The following is a 21030-nucleotide window of genomic DNA, read 5'->3' on the forward strand; positions in this document are numbered from 1 at the left end:
GATATACGATCATTATGAAATAATAAATACAAGACCTCAATGGCTACAGCTAGAAGGGTAGGGCCCCTTTCACACGGGCTTTCCGATCAAGTTCCGCCTGTCAGTTTTTTTTAGGCGGACATGATGGGATGCTCCATACACCCCTATGGGGCAGTGGATCTCAGCGGTGACATGTCCGCTGACACCCGCTGCTATCCGATCCGATCCTGTCCGTGAAATCCAGACGGATGGAAATCCTATTTTCCATCCATCTGGAGGATCGGATAAGATCGGATGAAAATGGGCAGGAGGTCCGTTATCATCTGATCTCCCATAGAGGAGAGCAGGGCTCTGACAGGTCTGTCTCTGCACACAGAGCAGAGATGGACTGGTTATCCGCCTGCTCAGTGGGGATCGGCGGATCGATCCCCCGCTGAGCAAAACGGAGTCTGCCAGGCGGAAAGCCCGTGTGAAAGGACCCTTAAAAAAAAAACAGATGATGCAGATGTAAATGGATGATCATCTGTTTACATCGATTTTTCAATAGGGATGCATTGATGTCCATTTTTCATCCGTCAACAGATGGATGAAAAACGGACAAACGGACAGCATGTGTAAAAGGGGTCTAGGGAGTCAAATATTTAACTGGTTGCCGACCGCCTAACGTACTTTTACTGTGGGGCGAAGGCATATAAACAACGCAGTTCTGTAACAAGGGAAGACCAAGATCCTGTGTTTTTGCTAAGCAGGAACATGGATCCCTGTCTTCCCACACGCAGCCCCCACACAGTTAGCAAGCACACCCAGGGAACACATTTTACCATTTTCTTGCCCCTGATGTTAACCCATTCCCTGATAGTGTCATTAGTACAGTGACAATAACAACAAAAAATTGGCGGGTGCAGAACACTCGTGCTTGTAGTATGGACCTTATCTTGGGTACTCCTCCTTGATATTTTCTTTCTGCTCCTCACTCTCTGGGTGTTTTCCTATCCATCCCAGGATCTGATGTTGGCCCTTTTTCCCCCTTTCTTCTCCCATTTCTCCTTTTTGTCTGTACCACGCCATATCCTTTCTCTTGTGTCCCCACACATTTGGGGGTGTTCAATTTCATTAATTATTTTGTACACATTTTTTTCTTGGATAATGGGCTTTATACATATTCCTTTTGCTTTTCTCTTTCACTCCATCTTATATCACATTTACCATTGCCTTCTCCTTATCTATATATTTACCATTTAAGCAGCACTTTGATACTCTTATCAAATATACACATATTCATTATACATTTTTATATATTTTTGATAGACATCTTTTTTCGCTGCCACATGCACCATCTCCATCTCATTTATCTCAGCCCACACTCTCGATGGGTGTGGAGTGTTCGGCCCTGTCCGCCTGCCCTGTGGGCACTCAGCTCCCGTGGGAGACACCTGGGGCCATGCATCACCTCCAAGACCAGTGTTTCCTCTTTACTTCCCTTCCCAGTCTTCATTTATCATCATTGTTGCTCTTTCCTTATACATATATATGTATCTTTCATAGATATGGATCTAACATCTACTCCTGACAAAGTGGCTTATTAGGTCCACGAAATGCGTTGAGTCCTTTGATGTGATTATATGAAACTACTGTATTACTGACTATATCAAATTACTCATGTTGGTTTCTTATGAACACTGTATTTGGGGATTACTTATCAGTTCTCCTATTATCTTGTTATCCAACATTTCATGATATGTTTTTTCATCTGTGTGTATAAATAAATGTGTCAATTTACTTCCTCCAAGCCTTGTCATGTCTCTTATGTAAAGTCACAACTTTTTTGTTGTTTTCATTGATTAGGGATGGAGACGCACGGAATGTCCCACTGTGCGCATCATTTAAAGTCCCAAACTTCCCCCTCCTTTTTTAGTACAGTGACAGTGCATATTTTTTTTAGCACTAATCACTATTGGTTTCACTGGTCCCCAAAAAAATATCAAGTGTCCTGCCAAAAGTCGCTGATCGCCGCCATTACTAGTAAAAATAAATAAATAAATAAACAAAAATTCCAGAAAAATATCCCTTAGTTTGTAGATACTATAACTTTTGTGCTTATTGGGATTTTTTTTTACAAAAAATATGTAGCAGAATACATATTGGCTGAAATTGATGAAGAAATTAAATTTTTTTACATTTTTTATTGAATGTGTTTTATAGCAGAAAGTAAAAAAATATTGTGTTTTTTTTTTTTTTTTTTCAAAATTGTCAATCTTTTTTTGTTTTTATAGAACAAAAAATAAAAACCGCACAGGTGATCAAATACCACCAAAAGAAAGCTCTATTTGTGGGAAAAAAATGACATGCATTTTATTTGGGTACAGTATCGCACGACTGCGCAGTTGTCAGTTAAATTAATGCAGTGCCGTATCGCAAAAAATGGCCTGGTCATGAAGGGGGGTAAACTTTCTGGAGGTCAAGTGGTTAAAATGATATTAAATAACAAACATGTTATACTTACTCTGTGCAATGGTTTTGTACAGAGCAGACTGGATCCTCCTCTTCTCAGGTGCTAATGAAATTATTTGCAGGGATGGGGTTCCGCTCCTATCACACCTGTATGTGTGTATGTGTGTATATACTGTACATATATGTGTGTGTGTATATATACCCCTATACAGAAGTTCAGATGTCATGCCTGCCTCCAAAGACGCCCAAAAAATGCCCAATAAACGCCTGCAACAAAAATGCCCAGGTGTGTTGTTGCAGGCGTTTATTGGGCATTTTTTGGGCGTCTTTGGAGGCAGGCATAACATCTGAACTTCTGTATAGGGGTATATATAAACACACACATATATGTATATATACACATACACACATACAGGTGTGATAGGAGCGGAACCCTATCCCTGCAAATAATTTCATTAGCGCAGGGATGGGGTTCTGCTACTTTACACCTATATGTGTGTATGTGTATATATACATATATGTGTGTGTGTGTGTATATATACCCCTACACAGAAGTTCAGATGTCATGCCTGCCTCCAAAGACATCCACAAAAAAGCCCAGGTGTGAAAGTAGCGGAGCCCTATCCCTGCTCTACTGCAATTCTAAGACAAATGATCTTTTTTCTATGGCGGTCACCCTGACATGGAAGAGTTTGGTCACCCTGGCATTGCAGTTAGAGTCAGTTCACCCTACACTACACTACGGTCACCCTGACACTTAACACTTTCCCTACAGAAACTAGATTTTTGAATCTAACTATAGTGGTATATAGTACCCTAACTAAACTAGATATCCCTTTCCTCACACTAATAATTGCTAAATGACACTTTTGCAGCAGGAGTAACAGAACTGCTTCCACTCTCTTCCACAGCCCTGTATTACAGTGTTAGAGATTTGGCGGGGCTATGTTATATACTGGGGGGCGTATTCACTACTGATTGACCTCTGGACCCCCTAGTCACTCCAATCACATTCCTAGAATCCTCCTGCCCCCTCAATTGGCTTTTACTGATGTTTCTGGTCCAATCACAGGCTTTTAAAGCCCAGTTCCCGTCCCATTGCATTTTGGTCGGTTCTGGTTGCCGAATTCCGAACTTTTTCCGCAAAAAAGTTTGGAATTCGGCCGAATTTCGAACAGTCAGTGTTCGGGTCGAACCAATGGTTGACCCGAACCGTTCGATCATCCCTAGTGAGGAGGAGGAGGATTTCTGTAGAGAGATAGATGTGAAATATGTGATAGGTTTAGATCACAGAGCTATAAAGAGGGGACTCTTCGTAGAGCAGTCAATATAGTGAAGTCTACAGACAGAGATCAGCTATTACAGGGAAAAAAAAATAGAAAGAATTCTGATAACTTACCAGTATTATCCACTCCTTTCAGTTTAGAGTACAGAAAAATAGAAAATCAAGTTGGAAGCTGTATTTCAATTTCATATAAGGGTCAGATATATTCTAAAATACTATCTAAGGGAATCAGAATAGTTCCTTGTTAGGCCCCGTACTATGAGGAAATATTTGTCCCTTAGCGAGTTCCGTCCCTAGGAGAGAAGAACCTGGCTAGATTTTACAGGAAATTTTAAATGCAGCGCTAATGACTGTCCATGCTGTCCCTGCATACTGAAAGGCGATTTAAATCTACTGCTAATAATCAATAGCTTATCATAAAAAATGTGTAAACTGCAGTACTAGAAATGTTATATAATTACTCACTTGTAAAAAATGCTCCATTCAGTGTATTGGCAGGATCACAAGAAAGTTGAGAGATCGCTTCAATGACTATCTCTACAATATTGTGAAGGAGCATGGAACAAATGTGGCGAGACATTTTAACTATGTTCATGGCGGTGATACCTCTGTTTTACAATAACAAGGCATTGAGAAAGTCACTGTCCCTAGGAGAGGTGGTGATTTGTTCAGAACACTTTGCTAGCATGCAGTGTTCTGGATTTTTTATGCCCAGGCCAGAATCCCTTCGGGATTACATTTTGAATTGGATTTAACACATTACTATGACTGGCAGACCATATGATTTTGCCACTAAATTAGTCTAACAGATTTTTGATAGATTTCTGATGCATTCTATATTTCAAAATAGTTTGATCAGGATATTGTTACATTTTTTTCCTTCTAATATGACAACTGGCTGTCAGAAGTAGTGATGTTTTTTTACTATGATAGTATTTGGTTACTTTGTTAGTTTACATTACTATTGGTGTGGTTCCATTTGATTTTTTGATTTGGTGTCTTTTAGAATCCTATCAATTCTGGAGGTGTTAGTGGCTATGCAGTGTTTGCAGTTACAGTATACTGTTATTTTTTGTCATTCTACTGTCATTTTTTTGTCCAAACGCGTGCTGTTCCATAATATGTATTAAAAAATCCCCTGTAAAGTTTTCGTAATGTGATACTATAGGAAATATCAAGGTCTATACTATCCATGTGTTTTTAATCTTTTTTATGTTCATTTTTTGTATTGTTACACTTAAACTTGGATCAGTGTTGATAACATGGTATTGAACTGGTTGATTACCCGAACACCATCATGTGGGGTGTTTTTTTCCAGATATAAATGACCAGTCCAGTGGAATAACAATTAGGTTTTGATAAAGCACAATCTATGTGTGAAATGCGTTAGCTGTCTTCCCTGCTTGTACATGTTGTGCTCACTGTGTATTTTCTACATAAATAAAAGCATTTTGGATCTCAGTTTTGGTGTGCAGCCATCCGGATTTCTTTTCACTTGGCATCTGAAAGTCAGTGGGATATGTTAGGCAGCAAGTAAACATGTTGTCCTTTAAGTTGAGTTAAAAGCAGAAAAAAATTTTCTTTTGTATGGGGCTGCATAGTTGCAGACCAGTCAAGATGCCCATGCTGATCCGTGTGCACAGCTAAAATTGCCTACAATGGGCACAGGAAAATCAGAAGTGGACCATGGCGCAATAGAAGCAGGTAGTTAGGGATGCACTAGCCATACTGCAAGTAAAGCTCAGAGGGGCACACAGAGGGGCAGGCCAGGCCTGCAGGTGTTTGTCTTGCAGTGCTGTCTGATCTGCAGCTCTTCCTGTGTTTCTGTGCCTATTCCTGTTATTGATATTTGTGTCCGACCCGGCTCAACCTGACTTCGCTTGAATGTTCCCAGCCCTGACCTTGGCCTGTCTTTGGATTATGCTTACCTCTTGCTAATCTACCTGCTCCATTGTTGCTGACCTCTACCTGTATCCTGACCATTCTTCTGCCTGCTGTCCATGCCTGTACCTGACCATCTGTTGCTGACCTGCCTTGTATGACTATGCATCCTGTCATCTGTCTGCCCCTCTCCATATGCAACTTATCTGGTTCTTGATGGTAATCCGCTTGCCACATGTTACCAGTCTTCCTTGCACCTGTGACCAGTCACCTGCCTGCCAAGTAACTGCCAGCCTGCTATTGGCCAACACAACAGGTGGCAGCAGGAAAGGCAGACCCAGGAATTTCTACAATCTGATCCTGACAAATAACCTGCCCTTCATTCATGTGGTCTGCTGGACGATCTATAGGCACTCATACCTCACTGTGCTCTCATAGCCACTGTCTCACTACCAGCGCTCCCTGAGATGGAACTGTAAGGGAGGCCTTCCTCTGCACATCAGACTCTACCATCAGGTATATGACACAGGAAGCCTGGTTTGATGAATCACATTTTCTTTTACGCTGTGTGGATGACCAAATGCATGTGCGTCACCCACCCAGGGAAGAAAGAGAGGGCACCAGTATACAGTAAGGGAAGAGGGCAAACCCATAGAGGCAGTGTGATTCTTTTGGCAATGTTCTGCTGGAAAATCTTGAATCCTGCCATTCATATGGATGGTACTTTAACAAATGCCACCTACCCGTAAACATTGTTGCTGACCATGTACTCCTTTTTAAAATAATTTGTTAATAGTCTTCTTGGGCCCGCGGGTGCCTCTGTGAAGTGGAATCTGCTTGCTCAGTGGAGGATCAGTCCGCTAATCACCACTGAGCAGGCAGATGACAGGTCTGCGTCTGCTATGCTATGCAGAGCAGACACAGTCCCTGTCTCCACTATGGGATAATTGGATAGAAACGGACCGCCTCTCCTTTTCCATCCAATGCCATTCGATCTGCCATCCATCTGGTGGTGGGTGTCAGCAGACATGTGCCTGTTGACATCCGCCGCTCCATAGAAGAGACTGGAGGGTCCAATCAAGTCCACCTGAAAAACTGACAGGCAGACCTAATTAGATCATACGTGTGAAAGGGGCCTTGCACTGTCACTCACTTTTGGTCTTCTTTCTATCAATCTCTGGATTGTGCTTTTCAGTCACCTTTTTTACAGAGTTGCTTGGAATAGTTCTTTTGTAGGTTATTCCATTCTACTGATCAGATGTTTAGTGTGCTTTTTTACTTTACTTAACTTGATTCACTTTGCTGAGGAAAAAAAAACAAGTAATATATATGTAAAGGGAGGCTAATTAACCATAACAATATGTAATGTCCATTTAGTGTATCTATTGAATAAAGGAAAAAAATAGTTATAGATTTATGAGAAATGCAATAGATGTGCAATTGTTCAGCGTTTGCTGCTATAATACTGTATGTAAAGCAGCCTATTTAAAGTGACTTTCCCCCTCTTCCTCAAGTTCCTTTTTTCCACCCCTCCTCCCATCCTCCCATTCTGCAGAGGCTTAGCCGTCCATTCTAAGAAAGAAGGAGGCACAGGCTTATTGGCGTTCCATCAAGAGGCTCGTCTGCTGAACCAAGAAATGCCGCGGGTCAGACTGAACATTGTGGGGTGGGACAGTGGTGTATTTTGGTTCTGTGCTGCCCTAGGCAAGAATAAAATTGGGCGCCCCCCCCCTCCTATTTAAACTTGCCCCACCCCATCCTTTTTAACAAATGTACTCCTTCCAAAATTGAATGACTACAAGTCCCAGCAAGAACCCCTGCCATCTCACGAGGGGGGGGGGGAGGGGGGTGAGGGGGGGGCTTGAGAGAGAGAGAGAGAAAGGGGGTGGGAGAAAGTGAGAGAGAGAAGGTGGTGGGAGAGAGAGGGTGAAATAGAGGGGGGAGAGAGGGGGGTAAGTGAGAGAGGGGGATGATAGAGAGAGAGGGGGCAAGAGAGAGAGAGAGGGGGGTAAGAGAGAGAGAGAGAGGATGAGAGAGAGGGGGGTAAGAGAGAGAGCGAGAGAGAGAGAGGGTGGGGGGAGAGAGAGGAGGGTGAGAGGGTGGGGGGAGAGAGAGAGATGGGGGATGAGAGAGAGAGAGGGGGATATGAGAGAGAAGGGGGTCGACAGAGGGGGGATGAGGGAGAGAGAGGGCTATGAGGGAGAGAGAGAGAGAGAGAGAGAAAGATGGGAGAGAAATGGGGGTGGGTGAGAGAGAGAGAGAGAGGGGAGTGGGAGAGAGGGGGGTGGGGGAGAGATGGAGAGAGAGAGGGGGTGGTGGGAGAGAGAGAGGGGGGTGGTAAGAGAGAGAAAGGGGGTGGAAGATAGAGAGGGAGTGGTGAGAGAGAGAGTGGGGGTGGTGGGAGAGAGAGAGGGGGGTCGTGAGAGAGAGAGGGGTGGGAGAGAGAGGAAAAGGGGGGTAGGTAGGAGAGAGAGGAAAAGGGGGGTAGGTAGGAGAGAGAGAGAGGGGGTGGGAGACCCCCTAGCCCTGCCTGCAGTCAATTCCTGGGAACCCTGTCTTTGAGTAGGTGTGTCTGTTTCCCATCCATCCATTAGCATCATGTCCTTCCTTTGTGAAGACACTCAGACACTCAGGTTGAGCAATGTTTTTTAGTGTTAGGACTGCAAGATACACAGGATGCCTTGTTGTTGGCCTTGCAGTTTATACATGCATTTGCAAATGTGTGTTAACTAAACTCCTGTTTTTAACCTATATTGCTAGACAGGTTTATTTGGTTCGTTAGCAGACTGGTGGGTAAGTATCTCAAACTAGGGACCGGCTGTTTTCCACACACCCTCTTTTATCCCCCTTGCTTTTCAATTTGATTATATACAGGGATGGAGACGCTGAGCAGTGCTCACCAGTGTCTCATCTAAAGTCCCAAAACTGCCAATTTTTTGTACCTTATCAGGGATGGAGATGCTTGCTTTACAGGCGGGTGTCTCACTCAAAGTCCCCATTTGCCTTTACCATCTATACTAAAGGGATGGGGGTGTGTGTTTCCCAGCTGATCACATTTAGTTTGCACCCTATGGCTATTACATAGCCATTAGCTTTTCATTGCCAGTCATGGATTGGAGCAGATGGGGGAGGATTGGGCGATCTCCAATCCCATCTGTTTCCCATCCATCCATTAGCATCATGTCCTTCCTTTGTGAAGACACTCAGACACTCAGGTTGAGCAGTGTTATTTAGTGTTAGGACTGCAAGATACACAGGATGCCTTGTTGTTGGCCTTGCAGCTTATACATGCATTTGCAAATGTGTGTTAACTAAACTCCTGTTTTTAACCTATATGGTTAGACAGGTTTATTTGGTTTATTAGCAGACTGGTGGGTAAGTATCTCAAACTAGGGAACGGCTGTTTTCCACACACCTTCTTTTACCCCCCTTGCTTTTCAATTTAAGTACCAGCATAGTGACCTGGTCTACCTATGTCTAAAGTATCACAAGATAGGTGCATTCATTGGAATTCATAAAGAATGCCACAGACACTTTTTAAAATTCCACCGCACACCTATGAAACAAATGGTGTGTCATGCGACAAAATTCATGTACATGACAGAAAGATCTAACACACAATCATCAGTGAAGGATGGGTTCCCGCTGCACTGTCTGGTAAAAGGTGATTGGCAGAGTGAGAAAAGTAAACAATGCAACTCTTATATAAGCAGCTGTCATAAATTTACCTCAAGCTCATTCGGGAATCACATTACAGAAACCTCAGTCATATTTTTGCCTTTCGTCAGCTTGCATTCAAAGCAGATATGTTTCTGAAAGCTGTTTTTATAGTTTGTTGCCATTTCAGACTCTACTAATTGCCTCCTGCCAGACAGCTAGTACACATCCTTCAATCTACTAACGATTTTAAAACTGCGAGTTGGATTCTCAGTTTCTCAAGTAGGATTCAATAGCCGCTGGCGTGCTGAAAGTTCTGATGTTAGTATGTTCAGCTCTGTGTCATTGGTTGCTAGGACGCTATTGGCACACAACTTCCCAGCATCTAGTGACAGGTAGCAGGCAGCACACATAATTGAGGTCGCACTCTGTGTGCTTTAGCCTCTCTCTGTATGCAGAGAGCTGATCTTATCCCGGCCGGCCTATAAACAGAAACAGGGCCGAGTGTGAATGCTGCCATCCTGGGTGGACATCATATTCAATCCTGCCAATCCTGCCATGCTGTGGTGCAATCTGTCACTCTCTCTGTACACCGAACACAGAAGATGAAAAATAAGTGTACTGGGACACTGGTGATACCATGTGATCACAGAAGATCACATGGCAATTGTACACAGTGAAAAGCTTCCATTTCTAGCCATATATTGTGTACTATTGTGTTGATCTCTGTGATTGGTTATAGTGATCACATGGTACAGCCTGAACTAATTACAGTGCATCTCTAGCATGTGATAGCTGTGGGCAATCATAGCATCACAATAGTACACACAGGATTAATAGATGCCATTAATCAAAAATAGTTGCTTATAATTGTTATTATCACTGTTAAAGGACTTTTGTGGACATTAACAGAGCGATGTGTGTGACTGCAGCCTATCTCTAACTGCCCCTAAAGCAACCACTGAACACCTCTCCCTAAACTCAAAAGATACTAGTAGACCTATACCAAAATACCAGCCCTGAAAAGGACTTTTGTGGATCTTCACAGCGCTATATGTGTCTAGCAAACTCTCCCTGATGAGCACAGCAGACCTCTCCCTACACTGGCAAAAAGCGGAATGTGAAATGGCCGCCAGGTCAGGTCTATTTACAGGGTAGGGGGACTGTCCATGTGCTGGAATGTTTCAATTGGCTGTCCCGTTCCACCTGACGGCTGTGTCATGGGTCAAAGTTCTCCCCAATGTAAACAAATATGGCCGCCGCGAACAACTCCATGTGTTTGCAAATTTGGCGGATAGCGAACAAGCAAAATTTGCCGCGAACCAACCGCCGGGCGAACAGCAAGGCCATCTTTAATCAGGGGTTTAAGCAGGGGGATTCTGCACCAAACAGGGTGATTAGGGTGTGCCCAAGCACACTTTGCACACCCTGTGTGCACACCTATGCTTTATGCTTAATTGTATTTCAGCTTATATGCAGGGGTTAGACACCTCAACTGACACTTTTTTCCTTCCTTTAGTTGTTTCTATCTGATGGCTTTGATCATTTACTAGGCTTTCATGTGATATAGTGCTCATGTCACTGATAAATAACCTCCCATTTAGGCTGGGAAAATTAAGCAGTCAGGAGACCCCTGTTGCAGCAGTCCTTTTAGTACCACTAACAGTGACAATGGAGAGGAGGTCATTGGCATTGGTGTTTTTGTCCCCTCCTATGGGCTCCTCTCCATTGCAGTGTTAGGGAAACCTGTTTTAAAATCTGTCTGAAAAAGACTTTCCATTACATTGTGGTGGTCTTTTGGAGAAGGATTCACTATGAAAAGGGACCTTTGTGGAGGAATAGTTAAAGACAGTATCCAGTCATGGAAGTGAGAGGTAGGTTGTAGACAGGGAGGAAAGCTGCAAAAGTAGGCTACAAGGAACATACTTGACTCAGCCAGTTGCTTTGCTGGTACTGTAGGTGCTTGAGTTAGGTCTTGATCAAGCCTGCACTGCCACTCAGATCTCTGGATTTGCAAAACCTATTTTTAACTCTTAACTGCTGAAAACCCTACTGGATGCAAATTGGTCAACTGGATGCCCCCACAGGAGCATTAGGTAAGCAATTTTGACTAAGGAAAAGGACTTGCTGAAATGTACTTTGACTTGCTGAAATGTATTTGCTGGAGAAGTTTGTAAAAAAGGTGCTTGATTGCTGTTTTATTTAAAAAAACAATCCTAGTTCTGTTACATTACTTTTAAAAGATGTTATCCTTGAAGAAAACTGAGTTGTGTTATCACTCAAAATCATGATTGCTAAAAAAGCTGGGTGCAACACGTTTAAGGATTCCTTATTCAGGAGTGAACCAATCACACCCATAGAGCAGCGAAATGTGTCTAGGAGGTGAAATTCAGAGGAAACAATGTCTTTTTCAATGAGGGGACTTTTACTGTCACCAGTATTATTTATATACCCAAAGGCACCAAAGCCTATCAGTGGGAGATATAAAGAGAACAAATGATACATTACGCACACATGCTGTTGCTTAAAGCCTCTTTTAATAAACCAGCAGGAATTCATCAATGAGGATTTGGTTTATATCCTCATTGACTAACCCAGCATGTTGCTGTCAGTGGGGATTTTAGTTCACTAACAAATTCATTAATGAGTTAGTTTACTTTAAGATCCACCTATTTTGCTTGTATAAAATAACAAAACCCTCTATAGCAACTTCTTTTACATTTAACATTACATTTTCATGCAACAGGTTTATCAAATAAAAATCAAAGAATAACAATTCAAGGCAGTTTGACTATCATATCTATTATATGGTAAACATCCAGAAATTGTATTTGCTCCTAGGCAGTATCTGAAATGATTTATCTTTGTTCTTGAATTCCTCCATAAAAACTAGCAACTAACTACCTGTCCATAGGCACTCCTGTGCATATAACCTTGTAACTGTATTTCTGCAGTGCATGCCTGCCAGTCTCAGGAGATTTTAAGTGAGGCTTGCTAATGTCAACACTCTGCCACTGTGTCGCCACTGTGTCACCACTGTTTTCCCTGCAGCAGAGGAAGCTGTACCTGAAAACCTGCAGTGCAAGGATCCCCCTGCTTCAGCTTTATCCATTCTGTGGATTTTTGTTTCTTCATCTCCTCTGCTGCATTTTGAATATTGGCCTACCAGCCATCAGGAGGCAACTCAGATATGACGAAGAAAAGATCTGCCTCCATTAAGGCAGTTGCTTTCACATAGAGACATAGTGAAGAACAAAGCATGGTAATCCGTAGGACAAGATCAACTGCAGGGAGATCACAGACAATACTGGTGATTGGTCTTTTGCTGTTCACTTGCTTTTTTGGTCACGGCTTCCACAAAAATAGAAAGTCATTAGAAAACATGATATTTACTCCAATAGTACTTGATTTGTACTGGGTAATGTACCGTAGTTATCAGCGTATAACACACACACAGGCGTATAAGGTGCACCTTAAATTTAAGAGAGACGTTTCAGGAAAAGAGAGGGGAGTTTCAGGAAAAAAGATTAAATAAAGAACTTTGAAGCAAAAAAAGGGTCAGTGCCCATCAAGTTGGGTATTTGGAGCATCTAGGGTGGTTTTGTAGTCAGGGGAAATGGCGCGAGACATGTTCTTATTGAGAAAATCAGCAATAGTACAGGCTCTCGAAGAGCCGCAAGGGGGGGTGCGAGACCTCCCCTGGTAGGTTATACAGCTGAAGGTAATAGCATCCAAATGCTATGGCTATGACTCTATTGTTTATTGTTCGTCTCCCGCGTCCCGGAGTCAGAGCGGAGGTGATGGACAGTGGTTTTGACTTTCCGGTTGTGCAATGCTCTTGCTAGAAGACGGCCGCTTTTGTTACCGTGATCATAAAACAACTCCTGGGACAGCAAGAAGCATCTGTTTGTTCTCCTGTCCAATTCAAACTGAAGTTTTTCCTGAGTCTCCAGTAATGTGGACAGTGTGTCTTGTGCGAGCGTTCTTTTATGCACCATTTCGAGGTCATGGATTTGTTTCAAACAGTCGGAAATAACAGCTTCCCTCTGTTTCCTGAGGGCCGAAGAGAGTGCTAAAAATTGACTCCTGATGACACACTTATGTGCCCCCCACTGGGTCATGACAGATGTGTCAGGGGTAGAATTGAGACGAAAATTGTATTTTTCCAAAGTTTTAACGGGATCCGTCAGAAGGGAGGCGTTCAATCTCCAGACCTTGTCTCTGGGGGTGAAGATTGGCAAGGACAGTGTCATTGTAACAGGATTGTGGTCAGAAAGGATAGAGGGTTCAATCTAGGCATCAGTAAGATATATCAAGTCTTTTTGGGATAGAAAGATGTAGTCTATCCTCGAGTATTTACAATGGAGCGGAGAGAAGAATATGAAATCCTTATCACATGCGTGCATGGTGTGCCAAGAATCATGGATTATAAGTTCTTGAAGGCTCAACTTGATCTGTTTAATGCCCTATAGGGGAGGCAAGAGGAACCTGAGGAGGTATCCAGGAGGGGTTCCAAGGGGACATTAAAGTCCCCCCCCCCGAAGATCAGAGTGCCCTTCTGGAAGGGCAGTAGTTCCGCAACTACGGATCTGAAGAAGGGAACTTGTGAGGAGTTGGGGCTATACACATTCGCAAGTGTAATAAACGTGTTATTGATAGAACCTGTCAAGAAAAGATAATGGCCCTGGGCATCCGCCAGGGAGTCTAAAGGAGTCTCAATTCTGATTGCCAAATCCATTCCGCTGACTATTTCAGTTTTAAAATTGTGACAGGAGTCACTTTGGGCATGGGGGTTGTGGACCCCAGATTCCTTTAAAGAGGTTGGGAGGCACCATGTCCAGCCTTGTGTGGTTTTCTTATGTTTAAGTCACCCTGCATCTTTTATGGATACAGGGTGCCCGGGAGGGTGGTGTACAGTGAGAATATGGTTTGGACTACTTCAAATGGGACAGTATATGCATTACCAATATCTCTCAGGAAATATGGAGATCTATCTTATTTCTATGCACTGTAAGGCACAGGAAGTACAACTCCTAATATGGTCATTCCAGGAAATTCAATGTGGAGACTGACTGTCTAACAATGTTGCTTTTGTCTGAGGTGGCTTTCCATTCACCTATTATCAAGTGTGCTAATGAACTCACCTGTTGTCTGCTAAGGGATGTATTGACACTCAGAGTAATGTGTATTGGGGGCTCACACAATGGAACCATTGTGTGATGTTGGGGGCTGGATTTGGGTCACTATCCTGTGATGACTGCATTACTTCTAAAGTGTATATAAAGCGTGTACTTTTTTTAAATAAACAGTCTGATTCCTGCTTAAACCTCACTACAGAGCCTTGTCTCGTACGTGGGGGGGGGGGGGAATTATTGATGGGCTTCATGTATGACGGATTGCAGTGGTCGATAGCTGTCCTGGTGTTCGGGAGTGGATTATCCTAGACGACTGTAACCCCTTTCATACTTGGGGTGTCGTTACAAGAATCAGCGGAAGTGGCGTGAAAGGAGTGAGGGTAGTGTCTATTTTTGCAGCGAGGAATGGCATCAGAGCGAAAGTGGGTCTCCTGTAGGAAAACTACGTCCGCCTTGAGCCTACGCATATGCATTGTAACACTGAGCGCTCCGGTCCCTGCTTCTGGACCGGAGCGCTTGCAGCGTTCGTTCCAGATCCACTCACCTGTGCCCGCTCCGGCTCCCTCCTCCGCTCCCCGCTCACGTGGTTCCCGGAGCGCGCGCCCCTGCACCATAGGGCGCGCGCCCGCAGGTCGTTTGAAATTTAAGGGGCCTGTGCACCAGTAATTGGTGCCTGGTCCAAACCTCCCTTCCTGTTTCCTGTGACCTGTTTCCTGTTTCCTGTGACCTGTGACCTGTTTCCTGTTTCCTGTTTCCTGTGACCTGTTTCCTGTGACCTGTTTCCTGTGACCTGTTTCCTGTTTCCTATATAAGTGACCTGCCCCTTCCAGCCATTGCCGGATCTTTGTTGCCTTGTTGCCTTAGTGAAAGCGTTATTTGTGTAATCCTTTGCCTGTTGCCGAACCCTTTGCTAACGACTATCGCCTCTGAACCTGTGCTGCCTGCCCTGACCTTTGCTACGTCTGACTACGCCTCTGCCTGTCCCTTTTGTACTACGCCTATATCAGCAGTCGGTGAGGTTGAGCCGCTACCAGAGGACACGACCTGGTAGTTACCGCCGCAGCAAGCCCATCCCGCCTTGCGGCGGGCTCTGGTGAAAACCAGTAACTACTTAGAACCGATCCTCCGGTACGGTCCACGCCAATCCCTCACTGACACAGCGGATCCACTCCCTGCACCGCTCCTGCTACCAGTCCGGACCCTGACAGTAAGATCCGGCCATGGATCCCGCTGATGTGCCTCTGCCTAGTATCGCGGACCTTACTACAGTTGTGGCCCAGCAGTCGCAGCAGATCACTCAGCAAGGTCAACAGCTGGCACAGTTGACCGCCATGCTGCAGCAGCTTCTTCCAGCACAGCAGCAGCCGCCTCCACCGCCTGCATCTGCTTCACCACCGCAGCCTGTGGCCGCCGCCACTTCTAGAGTCCGTCTGTCCATGCCGGCCAAGTACGACGGTGATCCCAAGTTGTGCCGCGGATTCTTATCCCAATGCTCCCTTCACCTGGAGATGTCGGCTGACCAGTTCCCCTCGAGCGAGCCAAGGTGGCATTTGTCGTTAGCCTGCTTTCGGGGAAGGCCCTGGCCTGGGCTACACCACTTTGGGACCGCAACGATCCTGCCACTGCCAGTGTCCAGAGTTTCTTTGTGGAATTCCGGAGTGTTTTTGAGGAGCCAGCCCGGGCTGCCTCAGCAGAGACTGCGTTATTGAACTTGTCCCAGGGGAGTTCCTCTGTCGGAGACTATGCTATCCGTTTCCGCACCCTGGCTTCGGAACTCTCCTGGAATAACGAGGCGCTCTGTGCTACCTTTAAGAAAGGCTTGTCCAGCGCCATAAAGGACGTCCTGGCCGCACGAGAAGTCCCTACCAACCTGAGTGACCTCATCCATTTGGCCACCAGGATTGACCTGCATTTTGCTGAACGACGAGAGGAACTGCTACATGAAAAGGGAAGTGCTCGTCCCAGACGCTTTCCTCGTCTGGCGCCTATCTTCCAGCCTCCACCGCAACCCTCTTCTGGGCCTCCCGCCGAGGAAGCCATGCAGGTGGATCGGTCTCGCCTGACCACGCAAGAAAGGAACCGCCGTAGAGACGAGAACCTCTGTTTGTACTGTGCCAGTACTGAGCACTTTCTAAAGGACTGTCCTCTCCGTCCACCGCGTCAGGGAAACGCTCGCACCTAGTCAACGTGGGAGAGGCGTTGCTAGGTGTGAATACCTCCTCTCCACGCATTACGGTACCCGTGCGGATTTCCGTGTCCGCCAAGATCTCCTTTGCTGCCTCTGCCTTTCTGGATTCCGGTTCAGCCGGTAACTTCATCGACGCCTCGCTGGTGAACAAGTTCCACATCCCTGTGGTTCGTTTACTGAAGCCCATCTTCATCTCCACAGTTAATGGAGAGAGACTCGACGGTATGGTGCAGTTCCGTACAGAACCCCTCCAGATGGACATCGGAGTCCTGCATTCTGAGCGATTGGAGTTTTTTGTGTTACCCCATTGCACCTCAGAACTCCTCTTGGGTCTGCCCTGGCTCCAGCGCCATTGTCCCGTTCTGGATTGGACCTCCGGAGAGGTTCGAAGCTGGGGTTCGGCTTGTTTCGGCAGATGTCTCAAGTCGGTACAAGTCAAGTCTGCACCTGTTATTTCTCCTCCTCCCGGTCTGCCTGAACCATATGCGGATTTTCCAGATGTTTTTTGCAAGAAACAGGCGGAGGTGTTGCCTCCACATAGGCCATATGACTGCCCCTTTGACTTGCAACCTGGCACTACGCCGCCTAGGGGAAGAATCTATCCTCTCTCCCCTCCAGAGACTCTAGCCATGTCAGAGTATATCCAGGAGAACCTGCAGAGAGGGTTTATCAGGAAATCCTCTTCTCCTGCCGGAGCAGGATTCTTCTTTGTTGCGAAGAAGGACGGTACCCTTAGGCCTTGCATAGACTTTCGGGGTCTCAATAGCATTACTGTAAAGAACCGTTACCCTCTTCCCCTGATTACGGAACTCTTTGACCGGTTACAAGGCGCCAAGTACTTCACCAAGTTGGATCTCAGAGGGGCCTATAACCTTATTCGCATCCGAGAGGGTGACGAGTGGAAGACGGCTTTTAACACCCGAGACGGGCATTTTGAGTACTTAGTCATGCCTTTCGGGCTCTGTAATGCTCCAGCGGTCTTCCAGGAGTTCGTTAATGACATTTTCCGAGACCTGCTCTATACCTGTGTCGTGGTCTATTTGGATGACATCCTCATCTTCTCTACTAACTTGGATCAACACCGTGCTCATGTCCGCTTAGTACTCTCCCGTCTCAGAAAGAACCGTCTCTACGCTAAATTTGAAAAGTGTTTGTTCGACCGTACCAGCCTTCCCTTCCTGGGCTACATAATTTCTGCCAAGGGACTACAAATGGATCCTGCCAAACTGTCTGCCATCCTGGACTGGCCTCGTCCCTCTGGCCTTAAGGCCATCCAGCGATTCCTCGGATTCGCAAACTATTATAGACAGTTCATCCTGCATTACTCCACCCTTGTGGCACCAATTGTAGCCCTAACCAAGAAGGGGGCTAACCCGAAATCTTGGCCGCCCCAGGCCGAGAAGGCCTTCAGCGCTCTTAAGTCTGCCTTTGCCACCGCCCCAGTTCTGTCCAGACCGGATCCTACTAAGCCGTTCTACCTGGAAGTAGACGCTTCCTCTGTTGGTGCTGGTGCTTTGCTCATGCAAAAGACTACGAGAGGCAAGTCGGTTACTTGCGGGTTTTTCTCTAAGACTTTCTCTCCCGCTGAAAGAAATTATTCTATTGGGGATAGAGAATTACTCGCCATCAAGCTGGCCTTGGAAGAGTGGCGGCATTTACTGGAAGGATCGGTACATCCCGTGAACATCTACACGGATCATAAAAATTTATCTTACCTCCAGTCTGCTCAGAGACTAAATCCCCGCCAAGCTCGCTGGTCTCTATTTTTTGCCAGATTTAACTTCCGGATCCACTTTCGTCCAGCGAGCAAGAACCTCAGGGCCGATGCCCTCTCTCGTTCGTCTGATGTCACAGGAGAGGAAGTCAAGCCACAGCACATTGTGCCCCCGGAATGTCTGGTCACCGTGGCACCTATAGACTTGCGTAACCTCCCTCCCGGAAAGACCTATGTTTCTCCCCGTCTTCGCCTAAAGGTTCTTAAGTGGGGACATTCTTCTCTTCTCGCAGGACATCCTGGCGTCCGAAAGACTCTACAACTTATCTCCAGGAGATATTGGTGGCCATCCTTGGAGAAGGACATCTCTGAATTTGTACAGTCCTGCTCTGTATGTGCCAGAGACAAAACCCCTCGCCAAAGACCCGCCGGCTTTCTCCAGCCACTTCCCATACCAGAGACCCCTTGGTCCAATATCGCGATGGACTTTGTTACGGACCTACCACCATCTCACGGGAAAACTATAATTTGGGTCGTCGTAGATCGCTTCTCGAAGATGGCGCACTTCATCCCGTTGCCAGCCTTACCATCCGCACCTCAGTTGGCCAAGCATTTCCTCCGACACATCTTCCGGTTACACGGCCTGTCTTCACATATTGTCTCCGATAGAGGAGTCCAGTTTGTGTCCAAGTTCTGGAGGGGGTCAATCAAATCTTGGGCGACTACCTTCGCCACTTCGTTTCCTCCCGTCAAGACGATTGGGTCGACCTCCTCCCGTGGGCGGAGTTCTCCTATAACCACAAAGACTCTTCCGCCACCAACAAGTCTCCCTTCTTCGTGGTTTACGGTCGTCATCCTCTGCCTCCTCTGCCGTTATCCTCCTCCTCCGGTGTACCTGCAGTGGATGACCTGGTGCAAGACTTTTCTGCCATCTGGTGTGAGACGCGCCTGTCCCTCTTACAGGCCTCATCCCGCATGAAAATCCAAGCGGACAAGAAACGTCGGTCTCCTCCTGTCCTGGTTCCTGGGGACAGAGTTTGGCTCTCCTTCAAGTGCGTCCGCTTCAGGGTTCCTAGTTACAAGCTTGGTCCTCGTTATTTGGGACCCTACAAGGTCAAGAAGAGGATCAATCCTGTGTGTTACCAACTCCATCTCCCTCCCTTAAAATTCCCAACTGTTTTCATGTCTCCCTCCTCAAGCCTGCAGTCTTTAATCGCTTTTCCCCCAAGAATCTTCCTCCCACGCCTGTATCCGGTACCTCGGATGTCTTCTCCGTTCAGGAGATATTGGCCTCTAAATTGGTCAGAGGGAGAAGATATTTTTTGGTGGACTGGGAGGGCTGCGGTCCTGAAGAGAGATCCTGGGAGCCAGAGGAGAATATCTTGGACCGTAACCTCATCCTCAGGTTTCTGGGTACCAAAAAGAGGGGGAGACCAAAGGGGGGGTACTGTAACACTGAGCGCTCCGGTCCCTGCTTCTGGACCGGAGCGCTCGCAGCGTTCGTTCCAGATCCACTCACCTGTGCCCGCTCCGGCTCCCTCCTCCGCTCCCCGCTCACGTGGTTCCCTGCACCATAGGGCGCACGCCCGCAGGTCGTTTGAAATTTAAGGGGCCTGTGCACCAGTAATTGGTGCCTGGTCCAAACCTCCCTTCCTGTTTCCTGTGACCTGTGACCTGTTTCCTGTTTCCTGTGACCTGTTTCCTGTGACCTGTTTCCTGTTTCCTATATAAGTGACCTGCCCCTTCCAGCCATTGCCGGATCTTTGTTGCCTTGTTGCCTTAGTGAAAGCGTTATTTGTGTAATCCTTTGCCTGTTGCCGAACCCTTTGCTAACGACTATCGCCTCTGAACCTGTGCTGCCTGCCCTGACCTTTGCTACGTCTGACTACGCCTCTGCCTGTCCCTTTTGTACTACGCCTATATCAGCAGTCGGTGAGGTTGAGCCACTACCAGACGACACGACCTGGTAGTTACCGCCGCAGCAAGCCCATCCCGCCTTGCGGCGGGCTCTGGTGAAAACCAGTAACTACTTAGAACCGATCCTCCGGTACGGTCCACGCCAATCCCTCACTGACACAGCGGATCCACTCCCTGCACCGCTCCTGCTACCAGTCCGGACCCTGACATGCATTAATACTTTAGATCTCTTCTGTGGGGTATTTAGACCCTTTGCATTTAGGGAGACAACTTTCAGCGGCTGGGTGGTCGAAGGGGATGATGGAGGTGGGGAGACGCAACAAAAAAAAGAGGGGGTTAGAGAAAATAAGAGTAGGAGGGGAGGCAAAGAGAAAAATGTATCAGGAAGCAGAAAAAGACAGGAGGAAATAGGAAGAAAGGGTATACAGGTAGATCTTCCTGCAAGTCGTTGGGGCATACCAGGGGGGAATACTTAAATTCCGTGAGTGCTGAGAGACCAGCTATGGCACCAAAAAGGGGGATAGGAGGGGGAAGTAGTCGGAGAAGTTTGGGAGAGGCAGAAACCTCAGCTGTTGGCGAGCGTGGAAGGAGGGGATCCAAAAATGGATGTCAGCACTAAGCACCCGTGGGGCCATTGGAAACAGTGAGGGAAGCTCAAAGAAAAGTGATGTACATGGGGGGGCGTACCTAAAGCAGAAGTAAGAGGGCATAGGCTGCTGTGCAAAGGGGGCAAGTGACCAGTGAGCGTGAGAAACCAAGGTAGATGAAGGGGATATTACGTAGTTATCTCCCAGTATCTCCCTCAAGGGGTTTCAAGAACACG

Source organism: Pelophylax lessonae, assembly GCF_965119305.1.
Source record: "Pelophylax lessonae genome assembly, chromosome: 2".
NCBI lineage: Eukaryota > Metazoa > Chordata > Amphibia > Anura > Ranidae > Pelophylax > Pelophylax lessonae.